Source organism: Engystomops pustulosus, chromosome 2 (genome assembly GCF_040894005.1).
Source record: "Engystomops pustulosus chromosome 2, aEngPut4.maternal, whole genome shotgun sequence".
NCBI classification, from domain to species: Eukaryota; Metazoa; Chordata; class Amphibia; order Anura; family Leptodactylidae; genus Engystomops; species Engystomops pustulosus.
In genome coordinates, this window is record NC_092412.1 from 27793862 (window position 1) to 27812689 (window position 18828).

Below are 18828 nucleotides of genomic sequence, written 5' to 3' on the forward strand. Positions count from 1 at the left end.
TTGGTTGTGTGCGGGGTCTGATGCCGCTACCTGTTGGTTGTGTGCGGGGTCCGATGCCGCTACCTATTTGTTGTGCACGGGGTCTGGTGCTGCTACCTGTTGGTTGTGTGCGGGGTCTGATGCTGCTACCTGTTGGTTGTGTGCGGGGTCTGATGCCGCTACCTGTTGGTTGTGTGCGGGGTCTGGTGCTGCTACCTGTTGGTTGTGTGCGGGGTCTGGTGCTGCTACCTGTTGGTTGTGTGCGGGGTCTGGTGCTGCTACCTGTTGGTTGTGTGCGGGGTCTGATGCCGCTACCTGTTGGTTGTGTGCGGGGTCTGATGCCGCTACCTGTTGGTTGTGTGCGGGGTCTGATGCCGCTACCTGTTGGTTGTGTGCGGGGTCTGATGCCGCTACCTGTTGTTTGTGTGCGGGGTCTGATGCCGCTACCTGTTGGTTGTGTGCGGGGTCTGATGCCGCTACCTGTTGGTTGTGTGCGGGGTCTGATGCCGCTACCTGTTGGTTGTGTGCGGGGTCCGATGCCGCTACCTATTTGTTGTGCACGGGGTCTGGTGCTGCTACCTGTTGGTTGTGTGCGGGGTCTGATGCCGCTACCTGTTGGTTGTGTGCGGGGTCTGATGCCGCTACCTGTTGGTTGTGTGCGGGGTCTGGTGCTGCTACCTGTTGGTTGTGTGCGGGGTCTGGTGCTGCTACCTGTTGGTTGTGTGCGGGGTCTGGTGCTGCTACCTGTTGGTTGTGTGCGGGGTCTGATGCCGCTACCTGTTGGTTGTGTGCGGGGTCTGATGCCGCTACCTGTTGGTTGTGTGCGGGGTCTGATGCCGCTACCTGTTGGTTGTGTGCGGGGTCTGGTGCTGCTACCTGTTGGTTGTGTGCGGGGTCTGATGCCGCTACCTGTTGGTTGTGTGCGGGGTCTGATGCCGCTACCTATTGGTTGTGTGTGGGGTCTGATGCCGCTACCTGTTGGTTGTGTGCGGGGTCCGATGCCGCTACCTATTTGTTGTGCACGGGGTCTGGTGCTGCTCCCTGTTGGTTGTGTGCGGGGTCTGATGCCGCTACCTGTTGGTTGTGTGCGGGGTCTGATGCCGCTACCTGTTGGTTGTGTGCGGGGTCTGGTGCTGCTACCTGTTGGTTGTGTGCGGGGTCTGATGCCGCTACCTGTTGGTTGTGTGCGGGGTCTGATGCCGCTACCTATTGGTTGTGTGTGGGGTCTGATGCCGCTACCTGTTGGTTGTGTGCGGGGTCCGATGCCGCTACCTATTTGTTGTGCACGGGGTCTGGTGCTGCTACCTGTTGGTTGTGTGCGGGGTCTGATGCCGCTACCTGTTGGTTGTGTGCGGGGTCTGATGCCGCTACCTGTTGGTTGTGTGCGGGGTCTGATGCCGCTACCTATTGGTTGTGTGTGGGGTCTGATGCCGCTACCTGTTGGTTGTGTGCGGGGTCTGATGCCGCTACCTATTGGTTGTGTGCGGGGTCTGATGCCGCTACCTGTTGGTTGTGTGCGGGGTCCGATGCCGCTACCTATTTGTTGTGCACGGGGTCTGGTGCTGCTACCTGTTGGTTGTGTGCGGGGTCTGATGCCGCTACCTGTTGGTTGTGTGCGGGGTCTGATGCCGCTACCTGTTGGTTGTGTGCGGGGTCTGGTGCTGCTACCTGTTGGTTGTGTGCGGGGTCTGGTGCTGCTACCTGTTGGTTGTGTGCGGGGTCCGATGCCGCTACCTGTTGGTTGTGTACAGGGTCTGGTGCTGCTACCTGTTGGTTGTGTGCGGGGTCTGATGCCGCTACCTGTTGGTTGTGTGCGGGGTCTGATGCCGCTACCTGTTGGTTGTGTGCGGGGTCTGGTGCTGCTACCTGTTGGTTGTGTGCGGGGTCTGATGCCGCTACCTGTTGGTTGTGTGCGGGGTCTGATGCCGCTACCTATTGGTTGTGTGTGGGGTCTGATGCCGCTACCTGTTGGTTGTGTGCCGGGTCCGATGCCGCTACCTATTTGTTGTGCACGGGGTCTGGTGCTGCTACCTGTTGGTTGTGTGCGGGGTCTGATGCCGCTACCTGTTGGTTGTGTGCGGGGTCTGATGCCGCTACCTGTTGGTTGTGTGCGGGGTCTGATGCCGCTACCTATTGGTTGTGTGTGGGGTCTGATGCCGCTACCTGTTGGTTGTGTGCGGGGTCTGATGCCGCTACCTATTGGTTGTGTGCGGGGTCTGATGCCGCTACCTGTTGGTTGTGTGCGGGGTCCGATGCCGCTACCTATTTGTTGTGCACGGGGTCTGGTGCTGCTACCTGTTGGTTGTGTGCGGGGTCTGATGCCGCTACCTGTTGGTTGTGTGCGGGGTCTGATGCCGCTACCTGTTGGTTGTGTGCGGGGTCTGGTGCTGCTACCTGTTGGTTGTGTGCGGGGTCTGGTGCTGCTACCTGTTGGTTGTGTGCGGGGTCCGATGCCGCTACCTGTTGGTTGTGTACAGGGTCTGGTGCCGCTACCTGTTGGTTGTGTGCGGGGTCTGGTGCTGCTACCTGTTGGTTGTGTGCGGGGTCTGATGCCGCTACCTGTTGGTTGTGTGCGGGGTCTGGTGCTGCTACCTGTTGGTTGTGTGCGGGGTCTGATGCCGCTACCTGTTGGTTGTGTGCGGGGTCTGATGCCGCTACCTATTGGTTGTGTGTGGGGTCTGATGCCGCTACCTGTTGGTTGTGTGCCGGGTCCGATGCCGCTACCTATTTGTTGTGCACGGGGTCTGGTGCTGCTACCTGTTGGTTGTGTGTGGGGTCTGATGCCTCTACCTGTTGGTTATAGGAGCAGCCCATTGTTGCTATCTGCTGGTTGGGTGTGATGGCTCAGCGCACAAGGGCTTGGGACAGCAGAATCAGTAGTTTGGGGGAGACAACATTAGGTCACAAGTCACAGATATCCCCCAATGGCCTTTACAGCCTCATGACTAAGTGACCTATGAGGATTTTTCCATACAGAGTGCATTGCCAATCCCCCCTCCCTCCCTCCTTGGAGGCCCCAGTGTCCATGCCCCTATTTTCCCCCTTCTATCACTCTAAAACAACAAAAACTTCCGAAAATGATGAAATAAATATACATATTATTACCTTATCACAAACAATCTCAGCTAACAATGAGTCATAAAGAAAGTGCGGGGAGAACAATCACACAAATCACATATAAATTGTTTAAGTAATTCTGCTCATTATCTCCTTTGTTTCCTCCGGCCCACACGATAATGTAAAAACCTCGCTTTCCTTCCCGACACCTGTGGGACTGTAACGGTGTGCGCCTCTCGTGAATGTGACCTTGGTGTAATCGCTCTGATGACAGTGACTCCGCAGACGATGGATCAGAGGAGGAGATACACATCCGTCTGGGATTAGTACTAGGATGTAGAGAGATTTTATTATATTACCAGAAGTTTTGAGAACTTTTTTTTTCATGTGAAAAATAAGACTTTGCTAGACCTTGGCCTCGAAAGAAGTATTTCAGCTGATTTATGGAAGGGATCGGCAATGTACGCAGCATCTCATGAACCACAACTAGGAGTCCCTTTAAGAAGAGTTATAGTTGTGAGCCCTTGAGTATTGTGTCTGCTCCTGGCCTGAGGCGTTCGGCACTATACCATCAACACTGAAGGTTGTAGAAGATCCCTCTGAAGAATTCATCCCGCGGAGAGCTTCCCTGCCACTGCATACTCACATCAATTCTGTGCCAAAACCCGACCGGTGCATAGTATCAACTTTCAGGCGCTGTATAACAGATTCACACACTCAGAAGTAGCATCTCTACAGACCCGGCTTTCTCGTGACTTTGCAAATCATCACAGTATTATATTACGAGGCTGTATGCACCATAGTGGAAGCCAATGTAGATGTAAGGGGCCCTTGAGAAGAGAGGTCTTGGCTGGGGTTGGACCTAAAAAACTTTCCAATTAGTTGTGTAAATTGTTCAAATACTTTGGATAAGGAGATGACCTAATGGTAAAAACTGATGTATCTCCTGTCCCATAATGGTAGGGTATGATGGTATACATTAAGCTCCTGAGGATAGGTAGTCATCAGACTGGCGGTGGTCCAAATTCCTGCACTCCCCCTAAACAGCCACATCCATCAGTCACATGGTCTGTTTGCAGCTCAGTCCTGTTCAAGTGAATGAGTTTAAACTGCAGTGCCAAGTACAGCCACTATACAATGTGTGGTATTCGGCTTCGTAGACTGAAGGAAGCCAAAACGCACATCCATATGCAGTGGTCTCTTCTAACAACTGATCGGCTGGACTACCAGGTGTCAGGCCCCGACCTTTCCAAAAGATCATTACCTTGAGAACCTTAACGTAGACCTTAAAATGATTTCTCTGAACAGATTTTTTCATTTAAAAGTAAGACCATTACTTAAGTGTGTCTCTAAAGAATAGGGCATAACAATCTCATTAATGGTAGGACCTGAGCATGAAAACAGGGGTCCTGTTTCTGCCAACTAGTGGAGCGGCAGGTTAAGTATGATGCCCCATTCACTTCTATGTGAGTGTCAGAAATTGGTAAGCTCAGTGCTCACGTATCTTCCACATTCTCAGACGCTTGAATGCGTTGTTCAGCAATTTTCGGCACACCCATAGACATGGAATGGAGCACCAGGATGCATGCAGGACCTGCCACTCCATTAATTGGTAAGAACAGGCTATTGACCTTGTGGGGTAAAACAATCTGATCCAATCTTGTTGATAGATAATAACCCCTTTAAAGGGAACCTGTCACCACATTTTCACAAATACAACTGGTGACAGATTCCCATAGAGTTAACTAGAGTTAACAGATTCCCTATTAACTGACACCCTCCTTTTAGCTAAAAATTCCATTCCCTCACATCCCTATTAATTATCCCTATTAACTTTGTGTTATATTCCCTGGCGTAATTGGGGACGTGTCTAACTTGGCCGGCACCTCCCATTTACTCCTCCCCATGCCTCTTCTAAGTATCCAGCACTTCAGGTCATGTGACCAGGGCAATGTCATCCAAGGTCCTCTTCTCTAATTTTTAACATCGGCCCCAAGTAGGTATCTGATCACAAGAAATCAGAGCAGCCTCCGTGGACTTCTCTTCATCCCCATCCACCATGCAGGCTGCTGTGATTTCATGTCATCAGATACATACATAGAGTAGAAGTTGCAGATGTAATAGGACCTTAGATGACATCACACGGGTCACATCACTTTAAGTGCCAAATGATTTAAGTTCAATCAGGAACAAGGAGATAGGGCAATGCAGTAACCACTGAATATACAGAGTCTCATTGGACTCAATGGCACTGGACTCACATCAAGTTTACAAACTAATTGTTTAAGATTGCAGTCATGTAAATAAACCATTTAGGCATAAAGGCAATGCTTTTTAACCTCTTCACGCTCAGCGTCCGATATATCGGACGCTGAGCTGATGCCGGTTCAGCTCAAGATCTGAGCCGAACCGGCATCGGGAAAGACGGGGTGCCGGCTGTGACTGATAGCCGGCACCCCAGTGTAACACCTGCGATCGGAGTTGTCTCTGATCGCGGCTGCTTAACCCGTTAATTGCCGCGGTCAGCGCGACCGCGGCATCTAACATGTATCTGGGGGGTCTTTCCCCCACGATCGGCCCCCCCGAACCGTTTTCGGGGTGCGCCGATCGTTGCTATAGTAACTCTGGGGTCCGATCTGGACCCCAGAGTTACCTGCAAGAATTGCCAGTAAGATGGCGTCTGTGACGTCATCTTACTGGCACAGTGCCAGCCTATGCAAGTGTATAGGCTGACACTGATAATACTCTGCAATACATGAGTATTGCAGAATATTATCATGAACAAGCAATCAGATGATTGCTTCTTCATGTCCCATGGTGGAAAAAGTGAAAAAGTAAAAAAAAAAGTTATTCAATAAAAAAATAAAGTCATAAATCACTAAAAATGCCCCAAACCCCCAAAACATATAAAGAGACATATAACTCAAAAAAAAGTCTAAATCATAAGACAAACCCCACATATATAGTATCACCGCGTCCGTAACAACCCGTAGAATAAAAGTAAATAATTATTGAACCCGCACGATAAACGCCGAAAAAAATTTTTTTATAAACCCTCCAAAAATTATGATTTTTACCTTTTCAATCCCACAAAAAATGCTATAAAATGTGATCAAAAAACCATATGTATTGCGACATGATACTGGTGCAAAGTACAACATGTCCCGCAAAAAACAAGCCATCAACCAGCTCCGTAGCCAAAAAAGTAACAATGTTATGCCACTTGGAAAACGGCAATACATAAATGATAGATTTTTCCCCACATTAGGGTTTTGTTTGACAAATTTAGTAAAACGTAAGAAAATATATTCATGTCTGGTATCCCCGTAATCGTATCAACCCATAGAATAAAGATAACATGATTATTAGTCTATACGGTGAACACCAAAAAAAAAAAAGTAAAAAATCCAGTACAGAATTGATGCTTTTCTACTCCTGTCCTCAAAAAAAGTTCCTAAATTTTCAACAATAGGTGATACAAACCCCAAAATGGTAACACTGGAAAAAGCATCTCATCCCGCAAAAAAAATGGCATCACATGGCCCCAATAACGAAAAAGCGAAAATTTTATAGCCTTCAAAAGGGGCCAATGAGGAAACTAAAATCCTGGCAGCTGCAGGGCCCTCCTTCCCTTCTGCGCCTCGCTGTGTCCCCATAACACAAGTCACAGCCACATGTGGGGGGTCTTTGTACTCAGGAGAAATTGCAGAACAAATTGTATGGTGGGTTTTCTCTTTTTATCTTTTGGAAATGTGTAAATTTTAGGGCTAAATGAACGTATAAGGGAACAATATGACCATTCTAAATTTCACCTCCATTTTGATTCAATTACTATGAAGATCTCAAGGGGTTAACAATCTTCGTAAAAGCTGTTTCTGATAGCTTGAGGGGTGCAGATTTGAAAATGGGTTGGTTATATAGGGGGTTTTGATGCTAAATATGTAAAATTTCATTCAAAACTGTATCCCCAAAATAGTCAATTCTGAAAATCCGGAAAAGCGTGACATCAAAATAAATTATCCAAACATTTCAGAAATTATGAAAATGTAAAGTAGACAAATAGGAAATGTTATTCAGCAACTTATTTAGGTGGTAAATTGATCTGCCTGAAAACGCAATGATTTAGAATTTCGAAAATGGCAAATTTTTTCAAAAATTTATATTTTCTTTTTTTTTGTAAATAAACGCAAAACTTATCAGCCAAAATTTACCACTAAAAGGAAGTACAACATGTGGGGAAAAAACAATCTCAGAATCGCATTGATAAGTAACAGTGTTCAAAAGTTATAACCGTATAAAGAGACGCAAGTCAGAATCCAAAAAATCGGGCTGAGCCTTAAGCTACAAAATGGCTGCGTCCTTAAGGGGTTAATCATAGTTTTTAATTAAGTACAAATATCCTTGACCTTATCTAAAGGTATACGTGAACCCAAATATGTTTTTCAGCCACACCTAACAATTTTTCAAGACAAAGTGGGTTTAGAGATCATCAAATTTTCCACAGATGGTAGATATCAGAGGAGCTAAGGACCTCCTTATTTCCCAATCCCAATGAAAGGGACAACTCCTGGGTTGGTGTGGCAGTAGCTTCTTCACCTCACCTCAACTAGGACACATCCTCCACTCTTCTAAGATGAAGATTCATAAGAATAAAGGTATCGGAGAAGATATCTGCTGGCCAAATGTGCATTTGCTATACACAAGAGGCATCTTATTTAGTAAACCAGTGACCTGCTCTGCAATAATGAGGGGCAAAAACTCTGAAACAGTAGAGTCTACAGAGATGTCTCAGGTTTGAAGAACAATCCAGCCATAGCTTGCATGCTCTCTCCGTAGAGTGTTAACCATTTGACTATTCGAGGCTCCCAGCAGCTGCTCAGCCCGATATCAGGGATTAAATTCCCCATCGCCGTCCCTGCAGACCATTCCCTATTACCACCGCGACAATGTTCTCTTTGTAACACTACTTTACCTTGAATTTCAAATCAGGTTCATTAATGTCAATGTCTTCACCCGGGGCTTGCGAGCCCCCGCTTTTCAGGAACACTCTGTTTTTTCTGTTTTGTACCCCCCACCCCTCACACCTCCTCCTCTCTCCCGAACAAACCTGCCATGTGTTTACATCATTCACAAAATGTTTTGACATCCTTCTTCTCAGATTTCCTCATTCCCTTTCATGCCCTTACCCCAGCCCTCCAGTGTAACTGATTTTTCTCATTATGTTGAAGTGGCCGCCACATCAGTCTGGCAATCTCCCTTGTGATAGATAGGCTACCATAATTTAGATGAATACACAGCTGGTTCATATCTATGGCTGTCTAAACTGTGACACAATAAACCGGTAGGCCGCTCCTCGGGGAACGCTAATCCTTTATTTATTTTTGGTTACTGTTTTTTCTTTTTTTTTTTAATCTGTATTTATTGGTAGATTCGTCATCGAGTCAGATCAAATGTCATCACTTTGTGCTACCATTTTGCATAGATTCTTCTACGCTCGGAGCATTTGCCTCCAACGGCATCACACAGAAACATGTAGAAAAAATGACTATGATGGCTTTACTCATGAGATGACTGTCATCCATACTTGGTCAATATTGGCTGGACCAACTGTCCTGAATCCTGAATCTCCTACGACTACCACAAATTTGTTGGGTTTTCATACGCAGATCCTTTTCTATCACAGTAGATTAGATGCCAACAGTAGTATCTCAGATAATCTTAGTCCTCAGGGGTCAGGTGAAACAATTGTTGGTCCAACAAGTGCTTGACGAGCTTTAGGCTCCACACTAAATTTTACATCATGGAACCAGTGATGCCTCTTAGACTGATCTACGTTGGGTTCTATCAAATCTGATGGAATACGGAATGGAGACACTTAATGAAGCCTCCAACATAGATCTGGAGAAAACCTTGAGGCCCCACATACATCAAATCAACCGCAAGTTGCAGAAGATTCCACCAACTAATGTGTTTGGAGCCTCCTGACACTCTTCCGATGGCAAATATTGGGCAAATCTATTGTTCTTGAGAGATGAGCACTTAACAAAAAATGTATGTGTATGAGGGCCTATTCTAGTATTTTTTTCTACCCATTTCCATGCCATAGCCTGAAGGTTTTTTGGTTGTTCAACTGTATACCTTGAAGGAGACCCCCAAAGAATAACTAATTTTACAGTAACCTGAGATGTAGGTGGGCCACTGAGCTCCAGAAGGTTGTCAAGAAACTCAAAAAGTTGACGCATGTTAGTTTTTGAAAAAGGACACCAGAAGTAATTCCTTCAAGATGTATGTATCCTGATGGCAGTGGCATTAGGAAAAGAGACATTTTCTTGGTGATCTGGTGACCTTTGTGTTTCGGTTGCCATCACAGGAGTCTATTCCTACTGGACTGTGGAAACTTGTACAACTTGAATTTCCATTCCATTGAGTATTAGGCATAGTTAGATATGAGATAGATAGATAGATAGATAGATAGATATGAGATATATAGATATGAGATAGATAGATATGAGATAGATAGATAGATAGATAGATAGATAGATAGATAGATAGATAGATACCACCTGTGATCACAGGTCGTGTATGGTAATGACACTAGAGCTAATCTGAATAACCATGGACACGTTTGTAGAAGAAAGCAGCCATGTTCTTCATCTCCTGTACAACCCCTTTAAGGTTCCTGATGGATCGTCCGTGTTATTATGTTTCTTTATTGGCTGCAGAGGAGGGATGGATATAGGTGTAAAACAAGCTTTAATTAAACAGGCATTAAAGGAGTGATTTATCAATGTAGAGCATGCATTTCTGCTAGACGGAGATTACTCCTGGTTTATCAAGCCAAGCAGTTGTGTGGAAATCAATGGAGCGACTCCTCTAGAGAAATATGAAGGGATCACTTTGTTTGTTCAGTTGGATAAACAGGCGTCACCAGACGCTAGGACCTCATCAGGTCTCTATGAATCTCTGAATGAGTGGATGTGGACTGGCTGGAGGCAAATAGGGTCATTTACTATAAATCTTGGGGGACATTAATCATAGGGGGTCTCAGGTTCGCCTATTTTTGCGCCTGGTTTGTTCTATTTTTTGGCTTGTGATCTATGAATGATGCAGTTCTGCCTTAGTAAATGCGCTATGGAATTGTTGCATGTCCGATTCATTAGCGCCTAATTTTGCGCCAAATTTGTCTCTAATTTTTACCCTACAAAGTAAATCTCATTTAGGACTAATAATGCAATGAGATTCAAAAAAGGTGACAGGACGTTCAGGGCTTCATTTTTCCACAAAACAGAATCATTGTGATGTAACTGCAGGGACTAAAAGTTTCAAATATATATAAAAAAAAAATCTCGCTTAAATGAGTCTTTGCCTTTTTTATTATAATGTACAGAAAATGGAGTCTGATAATATTCTCAGATCTGTACAATAAGACAATTATCACTCACAGAGATGATCCCATAGACAATGATGAAGTCGTCACTGGTGAAATTTTACATTTTATAACTGCTCCGAAGTATTTTCCATGTTGGTTAGAGGTAATTCTTTATTTGGCAAACGAAAACCTTTATTTTTAGTAATAGAAAGGGAAGTTTCTTGGAAGTGCACCTGCTCATAGTAGGTACATTTTTGCGCCCTTTTTGCATCTTTTAAGGCGCAAATTTGTGATAGATCCCGTGCAAACATCTGTCTAGGAGGCTCTCACTATGTAAGATAAGGTGCAGGGACTCAAAACCACTAAGTGCCGGACTTTGCTGTGTGCCAAATTAACGAACTGCGCCCGATTTTTGCGCAAAAAACTATGATTAATGTCCCCCCTTATGTATAGGTGAGAATTAGAGATAGATAGATAATAATAATAATTCCTTTATCTATACAGCACACACAGATTACGCAGCTCTGCACAGAGCTTGTCACATCAGTCCCTGTCCCTAATGGAGTTTACAATCTAATCAATCTACCAGTATGTTTTAGAATGTGGGAGGAAACCGGAGGACCCGGAGGATAGATAGATATTGGAGGATTAGGGTTGGATAGATATGGGAGAATTAGGGGGTCATTTATCTTATTTCCCCCTTCTCTGAGCTCTTTTTGCGCCTGTTGTGAGTCTATTTTTTGTACCTCATTTGTCTTCGTCATTTTGGCTCTTTGTCTAATGCAGGGTTTTTTGAACCAAATTTTTAAAAAAGGTGCAATTTGTTGCGCAAATCATACCATTGCCTTTACTAAGCATGGTCATGACTGACGTGTTATTGTGCAATTATTTGCGCCCATAAAGGAGCAACAGTATAATAAATCAGGCACAAACATCGGTAAAGAGGCGCAATGTAATGACAAATAGGGCGCAACAACACACAGCGAATTGAGCCGCAACATTCCAAAACAGCTCAAAATAGGCACAAAACGGCCATTACGCAGCAAAAAAGGCGCAAAAACACCAACGGCAAGGGGAAAAAATGATAAAAGACCCCCAAAAGGTGCAAAAGCAGCAGCAAGGAAGGAGGTAAATAAGATAAATGCCCCCCCATAGACTCACACAAGGTGGAAAAGGAGCACTAGGGAAGGTGTAAATAAGATAAATGACCCCCGTAGATTGATAGATATTAGATAGATATACCGATATTTCCGCTTTTAATCAATGCTTGCCACAGATGAAACGTTGCCCTTGGGTGAGTAAAGTTCACACTTTCCTGGTTTGTGATTTTTGGATGGGGCATTGGCCTGATCCTGGGTCGTGCTCCCCATATGTCAGGGCTACCTCTAGGATCTTATGACCTGAGGTTATAGAGATATTTTATGCTTTTGGCTTGATGTTATATACATTATGGACATCCGTGATGATGAGATTGGCGCTGCCCTCCTCCTGCCCCTCTTCTAGTTACTACCTGGGACAAAAACCGTTTGGAAGATTTGTGATATTTCTAATTCTTATATTGTCTGATCTTAAAAAGAAAGCCACACTTACAGTGTGATTCATCCGGGAGCGGGTGACGCATGTATGTGATTTACTGTCCTGTATGTCACTTCTGTCACATGACCCCTCCATAAATCTGCACGTTTTGCATTATTGAAGCTCCGTGTTCTGAATGGAATTATCCGTGGACTGATTTATGATGAGGAGATGTGGAAGGTTCTGCACCTGAGCTGCTGCCATCTACTCCCACACGGACTGACAACCAGGAGAGGGAGGTCATCTGGTGGCCAGGACATGGAGGAGGCTACTACCTGCCATCACATGACACAATGGGGAAAATTTACTAATCCTCTATAATAGAGTAAACTCTGACAATACAAGCAAAAAATGTGCAAATCTTTTAAAGTGCCCGACACTTGTTTGATAAATCTTGTGCACCTTTACATCAAAGACCTCTGACTTTGCACCCCCATTTTATGCAAATGCATCCTTCTTTAAGCCACACCCATTTCCTATTAACCCCCTTTTTCCTAAATCACACCCCCTTGTCCAAAAAAATGGCATCATAGTAGACATACAATAAATGGTGCAAATTAAGCCAATATTTGGCACATTTTATGGAAACATTTCTTATAAGGGATTTACTTAAAGAGAACCTGTCAGCAGACTTTACCCCATTAACCTACCAGCCCCCTAAGATAAAATGTCCTTTCTAGAATTCCCTCTCTTATGTGAAATCTCACGTGTTAACCTATAATTAAATATTCTCCAAAGTTATGTGAAAATGAGCTGAGATTAGTCATGTATTACCTCTGGTGAGTCACTTTTATAGGCTAAAGGCGGAGCTGAAAAGAAATCTACCATCCAAATCCATCCTGATAAACCAGGGACATTACTCATAGATCCAGAAACTGTGACTGTGGTAATCTTCTTATATTTCTTATCCATGATCTCCTTCTTTCTAAAATCAACTTTTAAAATGATACTCATGAGCCTGAGGGGCTACCCTAGCCCCTCTGTGATTTGGCTTTAGAGACTGTTACACTCATCATGAGGAAGAAGGGGGAAGACGAGACAGTGTAACAGTCTGGAAAGACAAATCACAGTAGGGTTAGGGTTGCCCCTCAGGCTCATGAGCATCATTTTAAAAGTTGATTTTAGAAAGAGGGAGATCATAGATAAGAAATATAAGAAGATGACCACAGTCCTGGTGCCTGGATCTATGAGTAATGTCCCTGGTTTATCATGATGGATTGTGATGGGAGGTTTCCTTTAAGCTCCACCTTAATCCTTTAAAAGTGACTCACCACGGTCAAAACATGACTTATCTCTGGTAGCCCTTCAGGCTCATTAGCATAATTTTAAAAGTTGATTTCAGAAGGAAGGAGGCCATGGATAACAAATTTAAATAGATTACCACAGTGGCAGTAACTCTAAACTTGATTCATCTCATGTAAAATGTGACTCTCTTCTTATTTATTTTCACATGACTTTGGAGGACATTTTTTAATAGGTTTTTCAAAAAAGTGAATTCTATAAAGAACATTTCATCCCTTACCTTATGGGACTAGTAGTTTAATTGGGTAAAATCTTGTGACAGGTTCCCTTTAAAGGGGTTGTCCAACATTTTACAAATCTGCAAAAACAGCATAACACTTGTGTGTTGTATTGCCTAGAAGCACTATTCACTTAAAGGGGATGTCTCAGGCTTACAAAACCTGCCCACAGTGGTGTCAATGTTTATTTTTTTAAAAATGCAGTCATGTTTTTCATATCCTGAACATCCCCTTTAACAAGGGAACTATTGATGACATAATTGCAGCTCTGATTGTATACAGGGGTTGCCTTACTAGTCCGAGAGCTGTAATGGTGCCCATATATACAGATGTTTTTGAATGATTTAAAGGGGCAGTACCTAGTTATTTGTACATTGCAGAGTACCTAGATGTGAGCGGGGATACTGATGCCATACATTGCACTGTGCTTGTCCTGCGCATGTTGTGAATTATTGATCAGGTAGTCACTGCCATTAATCCCGGGCCAGCGGCGGTGCCTATTGATCGCCCCTGCTGCTCGCTGCGGTCACCCTGTGTATATTAAAGACCTTGATAAATTGGGTAGCGGCGAAATCTATGGGAATACGTAATTTGATTAGAAGGCAATGAGCGTGAGGAACAATGAGCATATCTAATGATTGCGACCAGGTTTTCCTGTAGGATCAGGGTAACAGGTAATAATTCCCCGGCTGTGCGGCCATTGTCTGGGAAAAAAAAAAAAACACTGATTTATTAAAAAGTCGATAGATTTTGTTTAGTGATGCCAGGCCGGTGAAATTGGTTTGGTAGATGGAAATCCCGGTGCCCTAGAGAGCGGACTGGTATTGTATTGCAATAGGAAGGAATTCAATGTAGAAGTGAGATAGATTTGTGGGCTCATTACAATGTATCCAGACTTAAAGGGGAAGTAACTTATGTTCAACAATACATTCTAACAATGGTACATTCCTTTTAAGATGTAAAGAACTATTGGGGCACATTTATCAGGGCTTGGGCGCCAGTTTTCTGGCGTATAAGCTGTGACATAGGTGTCGTTCCCGGCACTTGCACCGATTTCTCCCCTTGAGCAACCTCCGCAACCACATAGAAGGAGAGGGGTTTGAAGGGCGGTGCGGGCGACGGCTGAGTAGGCATCTGCGGGGGCAGGACCGCACTTCCAGTAGCCTGTGCCAATTCATAGGCTATGGCACAATTCTACGCCAGAAGGAACCTAACTTAGAAGTGTTATCAGAGGCTCCGGACTGGCATTGGCACCGGATAGATTTATCAGGAGACTCTGGACTGTGCCGGGCAGCAGCGCTGCGCCAACAGGGCACTGTTACACCAGTTCTGACCTGGGGTAGAATTGCACCATAGCCTGTGTCTGAATAGGCCCACCAATCCACCAGGGAGCGCCCTTTTCTCACTCCTGCACTCAAACTGGGCGTAGAGGTGGCGTAATCGGCCAGGAATTGCGTCTATTTCAGGACTTGTATGCCAGAAAAGTGCCGCATCGGCCCTGATAAATGTGCCCCATCGACTCTCCTCGTGTATAGACAGTACGATGTTTGCTTTATGGCCGCTGCAATGAATAGTACTTATAAATGCTCATAGTTGGATAGGGTTCCAGAAAGTGATGGGATCCGCCTCGCCTGCAGTTACCAGGAAATAACACTTATTACTCATTATTACTTTTGTCACTGGGACCACCAACAATCACAAGAACAGGGGTCCGATTCTTTCTGTTCTTAGCTTCCTGCCGTGCTGAAGTGTCAGAAATTGACTCCGCATATCTTGTCCCAGTCTACACAGAAAAGCTGGAAAGGCTGCTGAATATGCTGCCAGGAAGTTTTGATGAAATTTAAAGGAACATTACACTCATAGCTGATTCATATAATGATACCTAGTGCAGGACGTGAAGGGACTCTAGGTTCTAACAAGGTTCTAGGTTCAGGCCCTACACCATGTATTATTCAATGAATTAGCTTTGACTGGAGTGTTCCTTTAAAGTTGATCAGTGGTTTAGTCTCCTGGATCAGAAGGAAAGGGTCTACACCTCACTTTTAGCCTTGGGCTTGTACGACATTTCAGCTGTTGGTCACATTTGGGCGACTGTTGTTAGAGGACATGTGCTCCCTCCATAAACACAGCGCCTTCCACATAACTCTGGATGATGGGCAGCTCCAGCATCCACCATCCCAGGAGGAATGTGAAAAATGCTGCACATGGACCTGTGTGTGTACAGTAACCGCTGCACGGGAGGACCCTGTACCTTATACTGATCACAGCTGAGACTTTGCTACTCTGTAAACTAATACAGAATGAAAAAAAATCACTTGCACTGATACATTGTAGCAAACCACTGGGATGAAAGCAAATTTTTAGCAGGGAATCTACTTAGGCCCCATTACAATCTGACTATATGAGCACTTTAAGGCGGCATTATTTGTACACTTAGCAGAAGTTTTATGTACTGTATTTTTCAGACTATAAGGCGCACAAAAAATCCTTTTATTTTCTCAGAATCAAAGGTGCGCCTTCTAGTCCAGTGTGCCTTATATATGAACCGTACTTACAGACAACAGCTGCTTTGAACTGTACACAGGTCTGCCACCCGCTGGTCATTCATCCTAATAATCAGGTGCACCTTATAATCAGGTGTGCCTTATATATGAACCTAGATGTTTTAGCAGGCATTTATTGATGGTGCGCCTTATAATCCGGTATGTATGTATGCGGCCGATGTATATACGGCTGATATACATCCCCCATAGACGGCAATGGGCGCACGGCCCCCTACGGAAGCGGTGCGGTGCAGCACACGTGCGACACCGTACCGCTCCGTACCCCGTGAAAAGATAGGACATGTAATATCTTTTCTCGCCATACAGCGCCGTGCGCCATATTCCTCTATGGAGAGGGGCGGGGTTGAGCAGCTCTCACCTCCTCCTCCTCTCCCCAGCGCCAGTGTGAATGCCTGTATTTGAGCTCCATTGCTGATAAAGCATGGATTACTTTACCCTTACTTTATAGAATATATTTACCGAATTCACATGGTTTCATGGGTCATTGGTGTGAAGGGTCCTAGTTGGGTAGTGATTGTACCCATCTACCACAGACTGAGACCATATCCAGTCTATTAAAGTACTATATAGACCTCTTTTATGTGGGTGATATATGGCAGCATTTTAGAGGCCATATTAGAGGACTAATTCTACTGAACTGAACTTCACGGATGGGATGGCGCCCAGAAAATTCCATATGTTCCGGATACTTTTGGAACTCAGCTCCTTGACTCCATTGATCCGTATATATATATATACACTGTAGGTCAGCAGCAAATCAAAGCAAACAAACCTCGCCTGAGGTAGCCATGTGTACGAGCCCCAGAGACCCACCTTCAGAATGATTTATATCTGACATTATCCAAGTGTCCCCAGATAGTCCAACGCTACACGGATAATCCTGTTAGGTTCTCATTTCCCATGTTATCCTTACCACAAATCCATGCAGGTTCACCTCATCCAGGCCCCTCCAGCAGGTATAGGGCCACGGGCGCCGCCAGCTTGGAGACCCGGAGTAGTCCTGATTACAGAAATGCACGATCCATGTGCCATGTCATATGATAGGCCCTGGATGTAGTTTTTGGGTATTGCTTTAGTTTGTTTTTTTAACCATTTATAGTAATTAATCATCCATGTGGCAACCAGAGGAAGGTAATGTATCTCTAAGAAGAAGAGAGGATTACAATTTAGATTTTTGATTTAAATTGTGTGCAAAAATGTGCACAAATTTGGTAACTTTTTTTTTTTTTTTACGCTTATCAGATTTCAAAATGTTGTAGCATTTTTTTAACGAAAAAAAAACTTTAAAAAATGGTACACGTTTTCAGAAAATCTATACCTGCCCATATTTGCTTCTGCCAGGTGACCATGTTCAGACTGCCACAAATCTGTTAAAAATGTAACCAAAATGTGTGCAAAACTGGAATTATTTGAAATTTACATGAAATCTACCATCAAAATCCATCATGATCAACCAGGGGCACTTATTCATAGATCCAGGCACCGCGACTGTGGTAATCTTCTTATATTTGTTATCCATGGCCTCAATCCTTCAAAAATCAACTTTTAATATTTTGGGGGGTGTTACCAGAGCCCCTCTGTGCTGAGCACTGCCTATCCTTCAGCACTCCCTCCCCTGCCTCCTGTAATATCACACAATCGAAGGAGGAAGCTGCTCCTGCACAGTTTGACACAGTGTGAAGCTACAGCATATTGGAGGCTAGTTACACCTCTATTGACCTTCTGGCGCATTACCATAATGTTAAAAGTTGATTTTAGAAGGAAGGAGGCCATGGATAACAAATATAAGAAGATTACTACAGTCACAGTGCCTGGATCTATGAGAGTGTCCCTGGTTTATCATGATGGATTTTGTTAGTAGTTTTTCTTTAAATGTATAAAATTTGTATGTTCTCTAGGTGTTTGTGTCGGTTTCCTCCGGGTCCACAGGTTTCCTCCCACACTCCAAAACATACTGGTAGGTTGATTAGATTGTGAACCCCATTGGGGACAGGGACTGATTTGGCAAGCTCTGTATAATCTATGTGTGCTATATAAATTAATTATTATTACAGGCAGTCCCCGGTTTGTTCTTAAGTTGAGTTGGTCTGTAAGTCGGAACCGTATACTTTATTATTGTAACCCCAGTCAAAAATTTTTTGGTCTCTGTGACAATTGGATTTTTAAAAATGTTAGATTGTTATAAGAACCAGGATTAACAATAAATCTTAATTACAGACACCTGTGATAACTGTTACAGCTGATTATTGTAGCCTAGGACTAAAGTACAGTAAATTACCAAAATCCAGAGGTCCGTTTGTAACTAGGGGTCGTCTGTAAGTCAGGTGTTCTTAAGTAGGGGCCCGCCTGTATTATTATTATACAATCTGTGCTAATCTCCAGTGTTAATAGCGCAGGGTCCATTCTGTTTATATCTGTTAAAAAAATGAACCAAAATTTGTGCAAAATTGGAATTATTTCATTATTTAAAATAAAACTTTTGGTATCACATTGGCGACGCTGTACACAGGACACCTGCTAGGGGCAGCATTTTAGATTAACTATGACTATATTGCGTCCTTTCTTGTGAATTGCTATAAAAGTTGGGGCGTGACTGCACCGTGTGAATATACTTTTATATTCATGGTAAAACTCTTGATCATTTTTTGTGCCGTTCGCAGGGCCGCATATTCTGCTTGCTAGGGCCTTGGGCAGTAAGGGGCTAGGAGATGGGTGAGCTTTATAGTAGCACAGTCTTCTTAGATTCTTCTTCCATTTCTAATCT

General features: G+C 44.2%; 1 protein-coding gene across 7 annotated transcripts in view; it reads left to right on the top strand.

The window, feature by feature from the left end:
* FAT3 (FAT atypical cadherin 3) overlaps positions 1-18828 on the top strand; it is a 430787-nt gene that overhangs the window by 94021 nt on the left and 317938 nt on the right. The gene's annotated exons all lie outside the window — the stretch shown is intronic.